The sequence below is a fragment of the Rhineura floridana genome, chromosome 21 (genome assembly GCF_030035675.1).
Source record: "Rhineura floridana isolate rRhiFlo1 chromosome 21, rRhiFlo1.hap2, whole genome shotgun sequence".
NCBI classification, from domain to species: domain Eukaryota; kingdom Metazoa; phylum Chordata; class Lepidosauria; order Squamata; family Rhineuridae; genus Rhineura; species Rhineura floridana.
The window spans coordinates 10,057,060-10,077,028 of record NC_084500.1 but is presented as its reverse complement, the minus strand read 5'-3'; the positions used below and the strand labels follow the sequence as shown (position 1 = coordinate 10,077,028).

At 42.3% G+C, this 19,969-nt stretch overlaps 1 protein-coding gene across 1 annotated transcript in view; it reads left to right on the top strand.

Annotated features, from left to right (window-relative positions):
• The window catches only part of RAP1GAP2 (RAP1 GTPase activating protein 2), a 335,084-nt gene that overhangs the window by 46,502 nt on the left and 268,613 nt on the right, over positions 1 to 19,969 (top strand). The window lies entirely within an intron of this gene.

The window sequence follows — 19,969 nt, the reverse complement described above, 5'->3', positions numbered from 1 at the left end:
GCTTATTGTACACTTGATTGGAGAACAGCATTGCAAAATCTGGAGAAGTGTGAATTTTGAAGGATGACTATATTTCAGTACATGTATTGCTTTGGAAAGTGTGAATTCGATAGGCTCACCTTTCAGTGCAAACTTTATATGCAGTCTAATTTCTTAACCTGGGACTGTGACAGTCAGCGGTGTAGTGGCAAACTCAGAAGTGCAGGGTCCCTTCGTGATAGTCACAACCACGCCCCTCCCATCCTTTTGTTTTGTTGTGCTGCTGGGTTGAGGATGAAACTCTTGTTAATGCCTTCTTCCACAGCAACAGACATCCCTAGGAGCCAATCAGCATGAAAGAATAGAGTGTTAGCTACTGAGAAGAGTCTTCTCAGTGGCTGACTCACCTCCTTTCACTCTGGTTCCAAGCAGCAGGAAAGGACAAGGAAGCATGTTACAAGGTTCTTCTTAGTGGACAATACACTCCCCTTTCATGCTGATTAGCTTGTAGGATGCTGGAGACATAAGGACCCTGCTGGGACCCTGCTCCCAAAAAAGTAAAGGGTCTAAGACCGCCTGAGTCCCTGGACGACTACACCCCTGGTGACAGTAGGGGAAAACACCCCTTCTTTCTTACACATTTGCACTCCCTAGGCTCAGCTGTCATATCTCTACCATTAAGGGGAGAGAGAACAACAGCCTGTTGGTAGAGCACATATCTTGCCTGCAGACAGTCCAAGGTTCAGTTCCTGGTATCTCCAGTTTAAAAGCATCATATATTTATTTCCACCTTTCACCATAAGGTTCCAGTGAGTTACAACAATATAATACACAGTTATAAAAATAGATAAAACCATCACAGTTATAAAAACAAGTAAAACTGTTTTGAATGGAACAGAACAGTACACATTTGACCAAAGAGATGGGTCCTACGAAACAAAATACCTGAACTGTCAAAGGCCAAGGTGCATCTTCATCATATGGTGGATGCTGTACAACAAAGATGTGGGGATGGAGTTCTCCAATTTAGGGGCTACCACAGAGAAAGCCTTTTCCTGGTCTGCCAGCCCCTGTATATCTGAGGGTGGTGGAACTATCAAGAGAGCCTCATCTCTTGTGGAAGTTCCTTCTCTGCCTGAGATCCCAGAGAACCACTGCCAGTCAGAGAAGGCTATACTGAGCTGGACGAGGGATGGGGAACCACTGTCACCTTCCAGTTGTTGTTGGGCTCCAAGTCCCATCAGCCCCAGCCAGCATAGCCAGGGGCCAGGGATCATAGGAGTTTATTTATTCATTACTGTTATTTTTATCCCATCGTTCAGGATATAAATCCTACCAAGATGGCTTACAAGTAATATTCCATTACACATTTCAAAAATGCGATAAAATATTAACATATCAAAAGCATGCCAGGATCTGTCCCACATGTCATTTGAAGGTAGATCACCCACTAATGGTGGGTGGTAAGGAGATAGTCCAGTTTGGGCACGCCCTGAGATGGTCTGCATATTGCCTTCCTCCCTCTCACCCCTTGGAAACCTTCCCATGAAGCAGATGATGATAGATTGTTCTGGTTTTTGCAAGAAACATGGAAGATGCTGGCTAGTAGTGTAGTGACAAGTTCAGAAGTGCAGGGTCCCTTCATGATAGTCACGCCATACCCCCTCATAGCCACATCCCATTATTTACTTGCTTGTTTTCTGTCGTCATCTCCACATTTCTGTCTTTCTGACATGCACCTTCTTCCAGAACAATGGATGTCTGTAGGAGCCAATCAGCATGCAAGAGGAGTTGTTAGCTGCTGAGAAGAGTCTTCTCAGTGGCTGGCTCATCGCCTTTCACTCTCATCTACTTTCACTCTCATCAGCAGGAAAGGACAAGGAACCATGTAAAAAATTCTTCTCAGTGGCTAACACACTCCCCTTTCATGCTGATTGGCTCATAGGACACTGGAGACAGGGACCCTGCTGGGACCCTTCTCCCAAAAAAGTAAGGGATCTAAGACCCCCTGAGACCCTGGACCACTACACAGTATGAAAGGGGGAGTGTGTTGGTCACTGAGAAGAGTCTTCTAATGTGCTTCCTTGTCCTTTCCTGCTGATTGGAGCTGATCAGAGTGAAAGGAGGTGAGTCAGTCACTGAGAATGCTGTGTTCAGTAGTTAACACTCCCCCCTTTCATGCTGACTGGCTCCTAGAGACATCTGTTGTTGTGGGAGAAGGCCTACAACTCAGTAGCAAAAAAGGTGGATGCTGTACAACAAAGATGTGGGGATGGAGTTCTCCAATTTAGGGGCTACCACAGAGAAAGCCTTTTCCTGGTCTGCCAGCCCCTGTATATCTGAGGGTGGTGGAACTATCAAGAGAGCCTCATCTCTTGTGGAAGTTCCTTCTCTGCCTGAGATCCCAGTGACTATCATGAAGGGATTCCTGCACAAATTTGCTACTACAGTACCGCTCACCTGTCCCCAAAGAGGTCATGTGTCAATGGGAAGTCTGGCTTTCATCCTTTGGCTAGAAAGAAATCATGGAGAGTTCACAGGTTTGTTGGCCCTGCAACAGTGATAACATTATTTCTTCCCAGCAACTTGAGTGATTAGTTTTGAGAAGATAAAGCATTTTTTTCTTTTCTTTTCTCTCTCTTTCTTCCGCCCTCTCCTCCAGACTCTCTGTTTTGAAGTTAATAGCAAACCTCTCACCAATGACTGGTCTTCAGTCAAACAACAAATGTTCCTAGGAAGCAAAAATAGAACATGACCCTTCTTTCAAATGCGCATTAGTGTGTGTAAGAATGCAAATAGCCCTTCTTGACTCTTGGTGCAAATGTTTTGAGGGCTTCTTGGTAAGGAAGTTGTGTGTCGTAATGAACAGATTTCCCCTCCTCCTGTTCCCGGAGGGGTTGCTGTGTCTTGTAGCCCAGGGTTCGCTAACCTTTTCGGACCAGGGGATGCATTTTGAATTTTGGTGCCAGTCACAAAATGGCTGCCGGGCTGTTTTAGATAAAAAAGAATTAAAGCTTAGCTTATATGAAGAACAAGCAAGAGAGGACAGGAGGTTGATGAAGAAAACAAAATTTTGCCCAGTGGTACCGCCTCTTTAAAAAGGACCACCAAAGAGGCGAATACCTAGAAGAACTGACAGTGTTCCCCCTCCGCAGGGGTTTTCTACAATTACGTTTACAGTTCATGCCTTCAGCTATGCTGGATGGCAGATATAGAAAGCTTCCAACTTCCCAACGGATCTGTATCTGTAATTTAAAACAGGTGGAAAACATAACCCACTATATACTGGAATGTCCTTTATATGATGTCCCAAGGGAAAAATTCCTGGAAAATATCTTGTTTAGCCTATTAACCTATTCTGAACATAAGATTATTTGTTTTCTTCTAGAAGATGTTTACCCAGATATAACCTACAGAACAGCACTATTTGCTCTAGCTACAAGGAAACTCCGAGCAGAAAGAGTTAGCAAAATGTGACAGACTATGGTTAAGGGTTCTAAGAGTGTCTCTTTTTTTTTTTTAGTTTAAATTGGATTTGCTGTATTGTGTTAAATATTTTTAAGATTACACTGGATTTTAAATTTGTTATTTTAACATGTATTTTTATTCTGTAGTATTTAATGGAACCTTTTTTTAATATTGTCAAGGCCAATGGCTAGTACAATAAAAAATATTCAAATTCAAAATGGCTGCCACGGGGGGCATGTCATATAACACAAAATTGGTGAGAGTACAATCATTGCTGCTTCTGCTCTCCCCTGGATAACCTCATATTTACCAAGGGAAGTCAGTCATGCCATACCGGTCCTCATTGTGGAAATACAGCTGTTAAAGTCACAAGAACACTGTTTTTCACAAGTGCCAATCATCAACCAAAGCCTAGGCTGCCATCCTGCACCCACTTACCTGAGACTAAGCCCCATTAAACATGAAGAGACTTGCTTTCGAAGGAGACGTGAACACCATTGTACTTTAAGTACACCATACAGTGAATCCTTAATGAGTGCCTGGACATCCTGTACAGCAGGAGACATGCGTAAGCCTCTTTGCAGCATTTTCCCATTTTGCGTTTGCCATTTGAGGAGGGTATTTTTTAACATCCACCTACACTTATTGTGCAGTAGTATTTGCAGAAAACAACTTATAAGGAATACCTATCTCAGATGAACCCACCACAGGAAACATGCATCCTGGTTCCTAGGAAAAAGGAAGGGCAAACTGTGGAGATTCCAAGGACTATTAGAAAATAAGATGCAAGCAGGAAAAGGGCACTGAAGGGGAGGGGAAAACAGCAGTTCTCTAGGATCCCAGGGATTCCTATTGCCTGTTGTCCAAACAACTCATTTATGCATCATAGGTCTGACTTCAGTCCTTGGCTAAAAACACTGACAGGATGGAGCAACTGGGCTGGCTCATTTCACAGAAATCACATAAAAGTGGATAAAAGGAGGGCTAAATACTTTAAATATATATATATGAAAGCCTAGCGTGTGGGGCTCCTTCCTGGAGGCACCAATGAAAGCCATTGCAGTTGCTAAGGCATTATCTGTCCTGTCCAGAGATGATGGATTCAGATTGAGGTGAGGTGATATCTTTTTCTTTTTTTATTAGCGTTATAGTTACATCCAAAGCAGTGCACTTCATATACCTGTCTACTCTGACTCACTACTTTCCCTAACTAGCCTACCTAAGCAGTCTCTGCAGCATTTGAGGAGAGTGGACTCAGCCCTTGTGCCTTGGGAGACACTGGCTTAAGTAGGGAAGGTTTTGGCTCATAAATGGCAGCTCTGCCTGAGTTCCACCTTCTGAAAGTCTCTCTTCTCATGCCTCCTCGTGCAGGGTGATGGGGGGGGGAGTCTCAGACGACCCAACTGATGGCTGGGCTTCGCTAGGTGATGGTATGGTCTCTGGAAGCGGGATGCTGATTGGCTGGGAAGTGTTTGAAGTGCCTGGTGGAATTCCTGCACGGGAGTAGATAGAGGGGGGGGAGAGTCGCTTCCCAACTGCTCGGGCGTTGGACTTGCAGGTGGAGTAGGAGCTTCCTCGGTGGAAGTGCTGGGCAGGGGAGTTTGAGGGCTACCAGAACCCTCCCCGCTCGTCTCCCCTACTTCAGTTTCCCAAGGAGCCTCGTCGTCATCTGACTCCCCTCCCAGATCTAACTCTTCCCTCGCCTGGGTCACAACACTACATGTCCGTTTCCCCCCCCCCCCCAATCTCAGTGTTGCCCTTGTAGAACAGGGAGGAGGACGGGGAGAAAACTAGAATTAGTTGGCTCTGCTCTAGCACCACCTGGTGTTTGGACTCTCTGCCTTCTGCCCAGTGGGCATCAGCTGGGACAGGATGTTGGACTAGAGGGGCATTTGTCTTGATCCGGCAGAGCTCTTCTTAGGATCCGACCTCCAGCTACCTGGGTCTGAGAGGCTGCCAAAGCCTGTTCCAAAATGGAAATGGAGAATGAATGAATGAATGAATGAATGAATGAATGGCTTCTGCCTTTTGGTTGCTGTCCATGATTACCCTGAAAGGTGACGAACCTGCATAGGTGAAAAAATAAGATGAACAGGGGAGACTGTGTGGGAGAGGAATCCATCCAGAGAAGTCCTCCCCCCTCCTTTCAGGGTCACCATATTAGTGGATAACAAGAGAGTGCATAACAAGTGCATAACAAGCTCTCTCCATCTGTCCTGCTTTTATGGGGCTCATATATTTATCTTGGAGAGAATGAAGTCATCTGAAGAGTGGGAAGACACAATGTGATTTGGGTGTGTCTGTGCAGAAATGGTGCAAAACCAGAGTGGTACACAAGAAAAAGCATTTTTGTGTGTCTTGTTGATTCAGTGGTGTGTGTGTGTGTGTGTGTGTGTGTGTGTGTGTGTGTGTGTTTGAGACACACACAGAGAGAAGGTGAAATGATATTAGTTTGGAAAAAGAGGCATTTGTCAAAACACTCAGTTTTTTCCTTGGATTAAATGACTTGAAATAGATGTAACTCTCTTTTTTTGGGAGGATGCTACTTTGTACCAAGTCATAGCATACTCTCCAACACTGTATGGATTTAATTATTTGCTTTCTATTTTATCCTTCCTTTTAATGTGGAAGTTTCTTTAAAGTGGGTTTCATAAAATAATATGCAGTATGGAATATATCTGGCATCTGTCAGGCACGATTTAGTTGTGTCCTGCGTTGTAGATCCTTCATTGAGTTAGATCTGTGTGACATTGGGTTAGGTGATCTCCAAGTTGGAGTTGGACTAGATGACCTAGATGGGGATCTCCTAACTCATTGATTCTATGACATTAGGGCTGCTTCTGCCCCATTGCTGCTGACATCTGCCCTGCCCCTCCGGTGCATCTGGGAGCTGCCATTTTAATTTCTCACAATGCTGAAGGCTGCCCTGGTGCAATGCCAGATTATAAGAAGCTCTACTCTGCTTTGGTCAAACCTCACCTGGAATACTAGACCCATTTCTGGGCACTGCAGTTTAAGAAAGATGCCAACAATGTTTAATGTGTCCAGAGGAGGGTGACAGAAATGGTGAGGGGCTTGGAGATGAGTGGTTGAAATAATTGTATATCTTGGGGGCGGGAAACGTTTTTGAGGGTTGTCACATAGATGATGGAACAAAACTTGTTCCCTGTTGCTTCAGAAGGTAGGACCTGAACCAACAGGTTCAAATGACAAGAAAGGCCATTTTGACAAAACGTTAGGAAGAACTTCCTGATAATGTGAGCTGTTAGACAGTGGAATATGTAGGAGATTTCCTTCATTAGAAGTTTTTAAGCAGAGGCTGAACGGCCACCTATCAGGGATGCTGTAGCACTGGGTTTCCTACATCAGCATCCCTGATAGTTTGGGCTAGATGAACCTTGGAAGTACCTTCCAACTCTATCAATGCTATGGTCCTCCACATGGTAATTGTAGGAGGCGGAGGTCCAGGGGAAATTAACCAGGGAACAATAGCCCTTCTGTATCAGCTTTATAAGTAACTTTATATTCAAATTGGGCCCACTCTAAAAACATAAGAATTATTGTGCTGACTGAGACCAAAGAGCTGTGTGCAATGTGATCCTAAGCTTTACTCAGAAGTAAATCCCATTTAGTTCAAAGGGACTTAGCGCTTTGAAAGGATGGGGAGAAAATAGATTCAGTTCACATTTAAAACTGAATCTATCAAATTCACACTTTCCGAAACAAAAAGAGAACTGAAACACAGCCATTCCTCGAAATTTGCACTTAACTGAATTTTGCAATGCCGACTTCCGGGAAGGGTGACTTCGCTTGTGACTGCTTTTGAGACGGGCTCCCACCTCAAAAGAAGCTTATTCAGATATAAATCAGTCAGAACATTTTTTTTTTTTGACTGATGAAATTTCTCCCGGGCAGGGAGAAACGTAGAGATCAACCTCAAAAGCCTGTTTTTGTTGGGAGGACTGGATTTCATTAATTTATGAGAAAAGGTCCAGCCAGCAATGCCAGATGGACTTCCGAACAAGCTCTATCTGATTAATGCGATACGTTTATCTTTTCTTCAAAGAGAAAACGGACTAACAGGCAAGCACCCTTCTTTCTATTATTTTTTTTTATTTGGTTTAAATTGTTGCAGCAAAAAGAGATTTGTCAAATGAATCAGCTTTAAAGAACTTCTGGGTGAGCTATAACTCTTCTCTGTTATTCACGTAATCAAGAGCTTATCTCTGTTTCTATTGCAAAAAGCTGTCCTGGAAGTGCATTCTAAAGATATAAACAGAAGAGGGATTTCTATTCCGAGGAACATTATATTGTCTGGGACTATTCTCTTTTTGGTCTATTTTATTTTGACGAATCTGCTTCTTCACGACGCCACTAACTGTTTTGATGCTGGGAACTAAATTTGTTTTGTATTCTTGAACATAGAGAGATAAGGCAGGCTGCTCTGTTTATACTGTGATGTCATCAAGCCTGGAATATTAACCCAATTGTTGCTGAAATAAGAAGTGGTTCTTCTTTATTTTTGTTTTGTTTTGTTTTCGTGGTTTTAAAAATGGCAATCAAGAAAGTGGCTGAGAATCTGGAAGTAATTATGTTTCAGAAAATAATGGATGAGATTGAGATAACGAAACAAACCCTGCGACAGGGCAGTAAGGAGCTGAAAATTGAACTGAGCAAAATGACGCAGGAGCTTAAAGAAATAGGAGATCCTGTGAGAGAGGAGAATGAGATCAGAGATGAGAAAAGAAAAAATAAAGGGAAGATACAAGCCCTGGAGATTGGAACAAATGTGGAATTGGAAAAAGATCTGGAGTTTATGGATATTAGAAATAAAATCTACTGTTTGGAATTTAACATTATCTCTGAAGAAATTAATGAAGATATTAGAGATAAAGTTATCAATGGCTTGGATAATCTTCTGGACTGGAATGACGTGATGGAGCTTGATATGGAGAAAATCTATGGAATTAACTGCAGCCATGTGACAATGGAAAAATTCTCAAGAGATGAGCCAGTGCATTTTGTAAAAAAGAAGAACACAGATATGACTTTACAACAATATTTCAGCAACTTATTCAGAATTGATGGCAAGAAAATATTTGGGATAGAGGAAATTCCCATCAGACTCTTATTATATGACTATGGCTATGACAGCAAGATTATTATGGAATACTGATAATGGAAGATTGGACACTGAAATTACTGGACTTAACAGGACTATTGAAGATGGAAGATGGAATTAATATGGGTAATGGAATAATGGCTATTGAAATTACTGGACCTAACAGATTTTGATGAGATGGATTAATCGTTTATTTGGACTATGGTTATGACAATAAGATTATTATTATTATTAACGAGATGGATTAATCGACATGTTTATTTGGAGAAAAATTGATAGATATATTTCTTAAAGAATTGAAACCTCTCTTTGACTTTTTGTGGAAAGAATAAAGTAATGTTTATGAGATTTGATGATTAATTAAGATAACTACTGGAGGAAAGTGATTTTATAATATAATTTAAGAGACAGGATTGTTATATATTGTAGACCTACAACTGATTTGATCTGCGACAAATGGAAAGTCAACATTTTATTTTTTTGTTTAATCATTTTTGTTTTGTTTTGTTTTTTGTCTTTGAATGTTTTATGATTTTGTTTTGTATGTTTTATGAAAATTTGAATAAAAATTATTGTAAAAAATAAATTTTGCAATGCCAAACAATGTTTACAAAAATGCATATATTAGAGGAAAGTGTGCATAAAAATGAGCTTATTAGTGAAAATAACATACAAAAATGCAATCTATTATGAGAAATTTATTACAAAAATGCGTACATTATGTACAAAACTGCATAAAATGTATTTCTTAGGAAAAATCATACTAAAATGCAGAAGAATTTTCATGAGATTTTTTTTTTTTAAAAAAAGGCAAATTGCCACAGAAATACAGAGAACTGAATTTTAGATTGGAAAAATGAGAAATTGAGAGAATTGGCCTTGGCAGGTCTTTTCCTCTCTACTGCCTTGTAATCATATGCTTATGATTTCATCCTGAATCTATCAGTCTGGTTCAGCTAGATGGCCATGGGAAGTTCACAAACAAGGCATGATGGTGAAAGATATTTCCTATAATTTGCTTACAGGAGCTAGGGAATCAGAGGTGTACTGCTTGTGAATATCTAGGTTCCATCTTTGGTTGTCATTGCTGATAGCTGTTGCCAGAACCATTCTCTCTATATTTGCCAAATCCTTTTAAAAAAACTTTAAGAATGAGTCCAGTGAGTAAATAAAATAGTTTTCTCCTTTTGTCTACAAGATGTAAGAATAGAATAGAATACAGTTTTTTTATCAAAACAAAGCTAGGCCAACAAATTACATGTATTGCATCAATAAAAAATAAACAGTCATAAAAGAAAGAACACAGTGGTCCATGCCTGCCACATGCTGAGAACAGTTAGGGGAACCCTATTCTGCACAGATCTACAATTGCCAGAGTGAGTGTTAATCAATCCCTCTTCCCAGGGAACTCGGAGAATTGTACCTTTGTGAGGGGAACGGGGTTCTCCTAACAACTCTCAGTACCCTTAACAAACAGAGTTCCTAGGATCCTTTGGGGGAAGCCAAGATGGTTAAAGTGGTACCATGGTGCAGATGGTTCAGGTAAGAGTGGTACCCACTGCATAAGCTTCGTAGTCCCTCTTGGCTCCAAATCCACCAAGCCCTCTGATGACATTTTGGCAAGCACATCTCCTTTCCTTATCTCTAAACACCATGTTTGTGCCAGTGGTTGTCATCATGCCATTCAGAAAACCCAGCCTACCACCTCCAGAAGCTGAGTTGAAAGATTCACACTTCTCAGATGCTGCCATCTCAGCCAAGGGGTGATAGACTTTTAGGGGATCTTTGGTTTGTTGTTGTTATGTACCTTCAAGCCGATTATGACTTATGGCGACCCTATGAATCAGTGACCTCCAATAGCATCTGTCATGAACCACCCTGTTCAGATCTTGTAAGTTCAGGTCTGTGGCTTCCTTTATGGAATAAATCCATCTCTTGTTTGGTCTTCCTCTTTTTCTACTCCCTTCTGTTTTTCCCAGCATTATTGTCTTTTCTAGTGAATCACGTCTTCTCATTGTGTCCAAAGTATGATAACCTCAGTTTCATCGTTTTAGCTTCTAGTGACAGCTCTGGCTTAATTTGTTCTGACACCCAATTATTTGTCTTTTTCTCAGTCCATGGTATCTGCAAAGCTCTCCTCCAAGACCACAATTCAAATGAGTTGATTTTTCTCTTATCTTCTTTTTTCACTGTCCAACTTTCACATCCATACATAGTGATCGGGAATACCATGGTCTGAATGTTCCTGACTTTAGTCTTCAATTATACATCTTTGCATTTGAGGAACTTTTCTAGTTCTCTCATATCTGCTCTCCCCAGTCCTAGCCGTCTTCTGATTTCTTGACTATTGGTACACAAAGCTTTTTTCATTGCCTTGACAGAATGGGCAATTGAAGAATTGGATTTTTAGAGTTTGCCTGCTTGGTTTTTGTTAATGAGATTAGTGAGGGAAGGATTCTACAACTGCTGTGACCAGGGGTGTAGTCATCCAGGGTCTCAGGGGGTCTTAGACCCTTTACTTTTTTTGGAGTAGGGTCCTAGCAGGGTCACCTATGTCTTCAGCATCCTATGAGACAATCGGCATGAAAGGGGAATGTGTTAAGTCACTGAGAAGAGTCTTCTAACATGCTTCCTTATCCTTTCCTGCTGATTATAGCCAATCAGAGTGAAAGGAGGTGAGTCAACCATTGAGAAGACTCTTCTCAGCAGCGAACACTCTCCCCTTTCATGCTTATTGGCTCCTAGGGATATATGTTGTTGTGGGAGAAGGCATTAACAAGGAGCTTATTCTCAACGCAGCAGCAAAAAAAGGGGGGTATGGCTGTGATTAACATGAAGGGATCCTGCACTTCTGAATTTGCCACTCTACTACTGGCTGTGACTAGACTAGACATGGGTAAATCTGTCAATTTTGATTTTCTCATTTTCTCATTTCCCCCCAATCTTAAATTCTGTTGACCACATTTCTGTGTCAGTTTCTGATTTTTTTTAAAAAGCCCTCATGAAAATCCATTAGCACTTTAGTGCAAATTTCTCCAAACATGCATAATGTGTAATCTACACATTTTTGCAAAGCAAAAGAAGCATTTTGCAATTTTATTTTCACTAATATATGCATTTCTTTTTACACCTTATCCTAGCATATGCATTTTGTATACATTACTTGGGTAGAGAACTGTCTTGCAAAATCTAGAGAAGCATGGATTTTTGAAGGATGGCTGTGTCCTGGTTCACATATTGCTTTGCATTTAGGTAGGTTCGCCTTTTAATATGAATAGAATTGGATTTGTCCCTCATCCATAGCTATCACCCATCCTGCAAGCTACAAATGAAATATTCTAGATTGCTCACAATCATCCCCACCCCATGTGTCTGGCATGAGAGACTGGGGCTTCTGGGCAGTCTTTAAGCCCAGCACTTCTCTGTTAAAAGAAATTAAACATTGGATCCTGATAATGCCGGTGGCAGCTTCCAAAAATATAGTTGATCTGCCGGGAACACAAGCTGTTAGTAAATTCCATATGCTGGAAACACGGTACAATAATCAAGCCAGCTTGGACATATTTAAAGATGGATTATCCACAGTTACATCTGTGTAACTGTCACATTTCATGCCACAAGGACATATCTGTATATATCTATTAAAACCTCTGTTTTAGAAGAAGTCTCCTGCTTGCCATATTTTCTTCCCTCCCCCATCCTTTGAAGCTTGCTAAAGAAAGAACTATTTGCAGGTGTCTCAGTGGGAGATAGCTTGTGGACCAAGCTAAAAGTAAATATTAGCTGACTGCCACCCCATCCCCTGCCATTTAATGGCCTGTGAGATAAAGATAACATATGGGTTATGGATTTTTTACTCCCAGGTCTCCTGGTTTTGTGGAGGAAATGTTTTTAAAATAAGCAGATTACTTCTTTTAGCTGAGTCTTGCAAAACAAACACGCCTAATAGAACAATTTGCAGCGTTTTCTTGGAGATTTGGGAACCAAGGTTTGTTAAGAGTCAGGGCTGAGCTCAGGACACTTTTTCCCCCCTGCCAGAGCACAGTTTCAGAGTACACACCTAGTTCTCTGCTGCTAGGGTAAAGCCCAAAGTGGCGTAAGAATGTAAGAAAAGCCTACTAGATAGGCCAGTGACCCATCTACTTCAGCACCCTATTCTCACAGTGGCCAACCAGATGTCTCTTCTGGGAAGCCCGCAAGCAGGACCTGAGTGCAAGGGACCTCCCCTGTCCTGCATTTTCCAGCAACTGCTATTCAGAAGCATACTGGCTCTGACCCTGGAGGTGAGAACATAACCATCAGGGTTGGTAGCTGTTGATACCTTTCTCATGAATGTCCCCAATCCATGTTGCTGGCCATCACTACCTCTTGTGGAAGTGAATTCCACAGAACTATGTGCTGTGTGAAGAAGCATTATGGAGCCCCGTCACAAAGGTCCAAAGATTATCCTGTGTAGGCTAGGGCAACTGAGGATGGAACCAAGTTTTGGAAAGGGTTGGTGGTAATGTGTGCATGTGTGCAGAAGCTAAACTTCTCCAGGTTGGAAAAAACAGACCAATTACTAGTTAACCCATATTTATTTATTTATTTATTAGATTTCTATCCCACCCTTTCTCCTAGCAGGAGCCTCTGAAGTGTGGCTCAGCTCGTAATTAGTTCAGCTCAGCACCGTGTTCTCCAGTCATCCAGGGCATAGATTTCCACTGATCCCTCTCTCAAATGTTAGATTTGCACAATTAAAGTGGACTAAAGCACTGTGTTGCCCTAGTGCAACAAACCCACATTAAAAAAAATGAATTGAACTTCTTGTGGGTTGGAAAGTGAGGGGGGAATGCACTGGAAAGTGTGGGATGAGCAAATAAACTTATAGATACCCCACAAGCAAATTAGGGCTAATGCCCACTGTCATATCACTGACCCATAAACAAATCAGAACAAATGCTCAATAAAGATCAGACAGAGTCTGACCTCCATGTAAGCTTTGTGCAAGCAAATCAGGATGGATATTGTATGGGGAAAGGTCATAGTTCAGTGGTATAGCATTTGCTTTGCAAGCAGAAGGTCCCTAGTTGAATCCTTGGTGCCTCCAGGTAGGGCTGGGAGGGAACCCTGCCTGAAATCCTGGAAAGCCACTGCCAGCCTGTGTAGACAATACGGAGTCAGATGGACCAGTGGTCAGTATAACAGTCATCATAAGGCCACTTCCTATGTTCCTATTAAACAGGTAGTCTGGGCCCCCCAAAATGAAACCTTTTTAAAAGGCTTGGGCATAACAACATAATCTAGGAATATGATTTCAGATTCAGATATTCTAGCATGCTAATGCATAATTGAGATACAAATCTGGAGGATTTTGCTTGGTGTTAAAATCCTGCCATCAAAACAATGTATATACAGAAGATGAGACATCTCACCACTTCAGATCAAGGGGTCGGTAAATGTCAGGTGCATTGTTTAAGAACCAACAGTGGCGTCTGGAGCAGTGTGGAGTCTTCTAATTGCCTTTCTGCTGTGTAGCGGCTCGACATCTTGTTACATAAACAGATTACAAGACCTTTTTGAAGGCTGTTGATGAGGACTATTTGACAGAACCCTTTTCAAATTACAGATATATTTTTTTAAAAAGCAGGCATAAATCCAGGAGACATTCACATGAAGATCTGCAGTTACAGCCTTGGAAATCTTCTGCCAAATTCTGCTTATCTCTAAAAAGGAAATGCAGCTGCAGCCCCATGCATCAAGGATGGGGAATGGTCGGCCCTCCAAATATTGTTGGACTACGACTCCCATCAGACACACTTGGCACGGCCAGTGGTCAGTCATGATGGGAGTTGTAGTCCAACAACATCTGGAGGGCCAAATGTTGGCTACCCCTGTCATACATCTGGAGGGCTACAATTCCATGGTCCTGATGGTGAGCCTCCAGGCTCCAGGCCAATCTCAGAATAGTAGAGTTGGAAGGGGCTATAAGGCCATTGAGTCCAACCCCCTGCTAAATGCAGGAATGCAACCCAAAGTATCTTCGACAGGTGGCTGTCCAACTGCCTCTTGAATGACCCCAGCATTGGAGAGCCCACCACCTCCCTAGGTCATTGGCTCCATTCTCGTACCGCTTTAGCATTTAGGACTTTTTCCTGATGTTCAGCTGAAATCTGGCTTCAGCCCTTCAGTCCATCCCATTTGGCCCCAAGGCTTCCTCTCCCCCCAAAACCATGCCCTCCTGCCTATCTGAAACATCACACCAGGCCTAATAGTAAAGTTGGAATGGGCCTATAAGGCCATCGGGTCCAAGCCCCTGCTCAAGGCAGGAATCCAAATTAGAGCATACCTGAGAGGTGGCTGTCCAGCTGACATCAGCAAGTGGCCAGGAGGACATGGTTTAGTTCTGCTTTCTCTGCATGACCCTGTTCTTGATAGGGAACAAGATTGTGCAGGTAAGGGAGTAGAATTTAATGCCCACTCATCAGAGGGGTAGGAATTATAGCCCTATGCAAAAGTGTCATTTGAAGCAGCTACTTCAAAGAGGCTTTTGCAAAGATTTTAAGACAGCTCCTGCTCTCCCATTTGCTCAAATGGGAGCATGGGGGCTGTCTTAAACCCGTTTCCAAGTGTCCCTGTGCTTCCCTTTTAATTCTGTATGATCAGGGACTTAAAGGGGGAAAGGGGGAACACTTAGAAGCAGCTTTTCCAACTCTCCCTCTTCCCCTTTAAGTCTGTGATTGTGGAGACTTAAGGGAAACATGACGGATTTTGATAGGTGGGTGTCTGCCTGCCAATCAGTACTGTAATGGCAAATTCAGAAGTGCAGAGTACCTTCAGAATAGTCACAGCAATGCCCCTCCCTCCTCTATTGCTGCTGGGTTGAGAATGAGATCCTTATTCATGCTTTCTCCCACGACAACAGATGTCCCTAGGAGCCAATCAGTATGAAAGGGGAGAGAGTTATTTGTTTTATTATACTTGTATACCGCCCCATAGCTGAAGCTCTCTGGGCGGTTTACAGTAACTAAAAACATTAAAACAAATACAATTTAAAACAGATCTTATAAAAACAATTTAAAACACAATTTAAAAATTTAAACAGTTACTGAAAAGAGTCTTCTCAGTGGCTGACTCGCCTCCTTTCACTCTGATTGGCTCCAAACAGCAGGAAAGGACAAGGAAGCATGTTAGAAGACTCTGCTCAGTAGCTAACACACTCCCCTCTCATGCAGATTGACTCATAGGATGCTGGAGACATAGGGACCCTGGTGTGACCCTGCTTCCACAAAAGTAAGGGTTCTAAGACCCTTCGAGACTCTGGATGATTACACCCCTGCCGCCAATCATGTGACATCATAATGATGTCATGTGATTGAGAGCTGGGTGATCTGTTATGGGGTAAGGATGTGGCCTGTGGAGCCAAAAAGGTTTCCCAACCCTGAGCAAGACTCACTGGACACAATAGAACTTAGTAAAACTTGCATAGGATTGTAATATACAGACATCATGTGACAGATTGTGATAAAGGCCCCGTCTGCACCACACATTTAGATCAATTTTATACCATTTCAAACAGTCATGGCGTCCCTAAAAAAGCCTGGGAATTGTAGTTTGTATTTTCCTCATAGAGCTTCAATTCCCAGAGAACCTTCGGAAGAAGAAAATTGTTAAACCACTCAGGGAATTGTAGGTCTTTGAGGAGAATAGGGGGTCTCCTAACAATTCTCAGCCCCCTTAACAAACTACAGTTCCCAAGATTCATTGGGGGAAGCCATGACTGTTTGCTTTAAATGTATAGTGGATGGGCCCAAAATGTTGTAGTATATCCTCCTCACCAAAAGCAGTGCTCCTGTTCAGGGCTAGAGCTAGCCATTTCTGGGAAGCAAGATATTCCACAACCTCACCTGTTCCATGTTCTGCTGCTCCTCTCCCCGTACCCCAATTGTACTGTGTTTTGGCTAAGAGGGTTGCTCCTTAGATTTTTAAAAAGTGTTTTGTACTTCCAGAAACAGTAGATAGGTAGGAAAGAGGGAGAAATTTAAGTCAATTCTTATTCACAGGCGAATGCACCCAATTAGCACTTTCCAAAATAATATGCAAACTGAAACACAGCCATCCTCAGAAATTTGCACTTTGCTGAATTTTGCAATGCAGTTCTCCAGCCAAATGCATATACTAGGGGAAATTGTGCATAAAAATGTATATACGAGTTAAAATAGCTTACAAAAAAGTGCATTATATCAAGGAAAATTGTTTTGCAAATATAAGGCCAAATTGCAACAGCTATGCCCAACATGTCTTTTCTGAAATATATATATATATATATATATATATATATATATATATATATATTAAAAAGTTGCCCCTTAAGCTTACAAAGTTGCCAAAGGCTTTCAATTTTTTTCTTGCTTTTTGAACTCACAGAACTTTCAGTTCATAGAAGCCTGAGGCTTTCTCCCACCTTCTCAACAATCCTACTTCCTGGAATGCTTTGGGAGCGACACCGCATCGCATTCTGGGAACTATGACTGGTTGGAAGAGATTCTCCCCATGGCTTACTGCTGGCTGCTTGTCTTGGTGGGAGCAAGTAAGGTAATCAGCAACCTGCGCCTGAAATTTGAGAGAAATATCTTCCCCTCCTCCCCAAAAGTTTTATTATTTATTAATTTATATACCATTGACATGTCAAGTATAAAATCATTTAGAAAATCCATACCTAATGAAAACAAACAATAAAACAGTCCCATCAAAGCATTAAAAATCTGTGATTAAAATATGCAATAAAACAAGGCATAAGAATTAAACCAGGTTTTTTTGCAAATAGTGTTTTATTGAGATTTCTAGTAAATGTAACAGCAAACAAGTAAAACAACAAAGTACAATAAGCATGTCACTCTATATAAACTAGAAAAAGAGTACATTCAGCAACAGAAGCTTTATATATAAAACAGAAAAAATACCAGAAAGCAGAATAATAGAATTAAAAAGCAGGATACACATCCCACCAAAAAGAAGGTAATGATGAGGGCGGCCTCACTTTTGCCCAATCTTCGATAGCATAACATAAAAAGGGATACCATACTGGAGTAAATTTATTGGAGGATGTCTTCCCCCAAGCTTTTTTTCGCTCTTGAGTTAATTTTTCGTCTAATGCAAGTTGCCAAAGTCTAGTAAACCAATTTTTTTATCGATAAGTGTTCTGCCCCCTTCCAATTTTTGCCTGTTTCAAGCCTCACTGCAAGTAGGAATCTGGATAGGAGAAACATCTGAGTTTGAGGAACAATGGAACCCCCTTTAAGGAAAAGAAGTGCCAAGGCCGGATCCGGGATAATTGTAGCTTAAAGAACTTTACCAGCAATTTGAAAAACATCAGTCCAGCATTGTCTTACTTTATTACAGGCCACAAGCACACCAGACCTATATTCCACTTTAAACAGTCATAGCTTCCCCCAAAGAATCCTGGGAAGTGTAGTTTGTGAAGGGTACTGAGAGTTACTAGGAGACTCCTGTTCCACTGATAGAGCTCCAGTGGCCAGAGTGGTTTAACAGTTAGCCCTTCTTCCCAGAGAATTCTGGGAACTGGAGCTCTGTGAGGGGAATAACAGTTTCCTAACAACATGGCATAGCACAGTGGGGAGGAGAGCCTGGCTGAGAGTTCAGAGTCTGTGAGTTCAAATCCCCACTCATGTCTCCTGAGCATCAAGGGCCAGCTAAAGATCACCACACAGTGAGTGGCTCAGGGGTTATGTGCCCTGCTACCTGTGCAGCTGTGGGCAAGCTGCATAGTCCCAAGGAGCCCTGTTGTCCCCCATCTCGCAGTTGCAGACAGGAAGGGGCTGGCTTGTGCAGCTGTGGCGAGCTGAGCTGGCCCTAGCCAGCTGGGGAGGACTAGCCTCAGAGGAAGGCAATGGTAAACCCCCTCTGAATACTGCTTACCATGAAATCCCTATTCATAGGGTCGCCATAAGTCAGGATTGACTTGAAGGCAGTCCATTTCCATTTCAGCAACACTCAGCACCCTCCACAGACTATACTTCCCAGGATTCTTTGGGGGAAGCCATGACTGTTTAAAGTGGAATAAAGGTCCGGTGTGGATTGGCCACAGTCCCACCATAAATGTAGGAAAGAGTCATGGATCGGGCATCCCCTCCAGCACAGAGAGGAGAGGGAGGTATTGATACAGTTCTGGTTGACCGGAGTGAGGTGCCACCGATGTATAATTTTCAAAGCATTTTCTTTGGCAAGTGCAAAAATGATTAAAATGATCAGATTAGGAAGTCCAAGTTCAGGGAAATGCTTGCCGAGACAGGTGCGACTTCAAGAGCTGGTGGAATGCCAGTACTGATGGGGCCTACAACACTGATGCCACCAGTGAAAAAAGGCTACATCCATGTTACCGCAAGCCAATAACCATCAGGCCATGGTAAAGTAGCAGAAATTCAGATGCTATTTTTGCTGGGAGATAATATTTCAGGAAATGGGGAAGGGGGATTTTGGTGCAGCTTTAATATTTTATGTGTCCCCCCCAGTAGCATAGTGGAAGATTCAGAAGTGCAAGGTCCCTTCATGATAGTCATAGCTACTACCACCCCTTTTTTGGCTGGGGGGTTGAGAATGAGATTCTTGTTATTGCCTTCTTTCACAACAACAGACATCCCTAGGAGCCAATAAGTATGAAAGGGGAGAGTGTTAGCTGCTGCGAAGAGTCTTCTCACTGGCTGTTTCACCTCCTTTCACTCTGATTGCTTTCAATCAGCAGGGAAGGACAAGGAAGTATGTTAGAAGACTCATCTCAGTGGCTAACATACTCTCCTTTCATGCTGATTGGCTCATGGCATGCTGGAGACATGGGGACCCTGTAGGGACCCTGTTCCCACAAAACTAAAGGGTCTAAGACCCCCCGAGACCCGAAACCACTACACCTCTGTCCCCCCAATATTAATGAATTATTTTTAATCATTTGCATGGCAGTCACTTTGAAGACTATATGATGAGAAGGTGTGGCAAAAATATTGTTAATCAATCAACCAGAATAAGGGTTGGGTCAGAAATCCCATTCCTTGAAATGGCAAAAGGCTAACTGCAAATGCTACGATTGTAATCAGGAGCTTCCATCTGCCCATGTGGAAGTCATTGTTCCCTGTGGCTAAAGGTTCAAGCATAGCTCTTTAAGTGCAGGCTTCAAAGAGGCACTGTGCCTCTGTTAAAGCAAGTAGGCAGGAGGGGGAATTTAGCAGCCCCTTTTCCTGTGCTAGCCTTGTGAATGAGGGAAGATCAGAATAGTGGCAGGGCACAGGTCAGTGCCAACTCTGAAAAAGGTGAGGGATTTTTTTGGTGTTATGGAAATATGCAGAGATACTCAGCGGTCTGAGCTGCATGTGTGCCAGTGTGTGCATTTACCTAAGTAGCAGGCTTTTA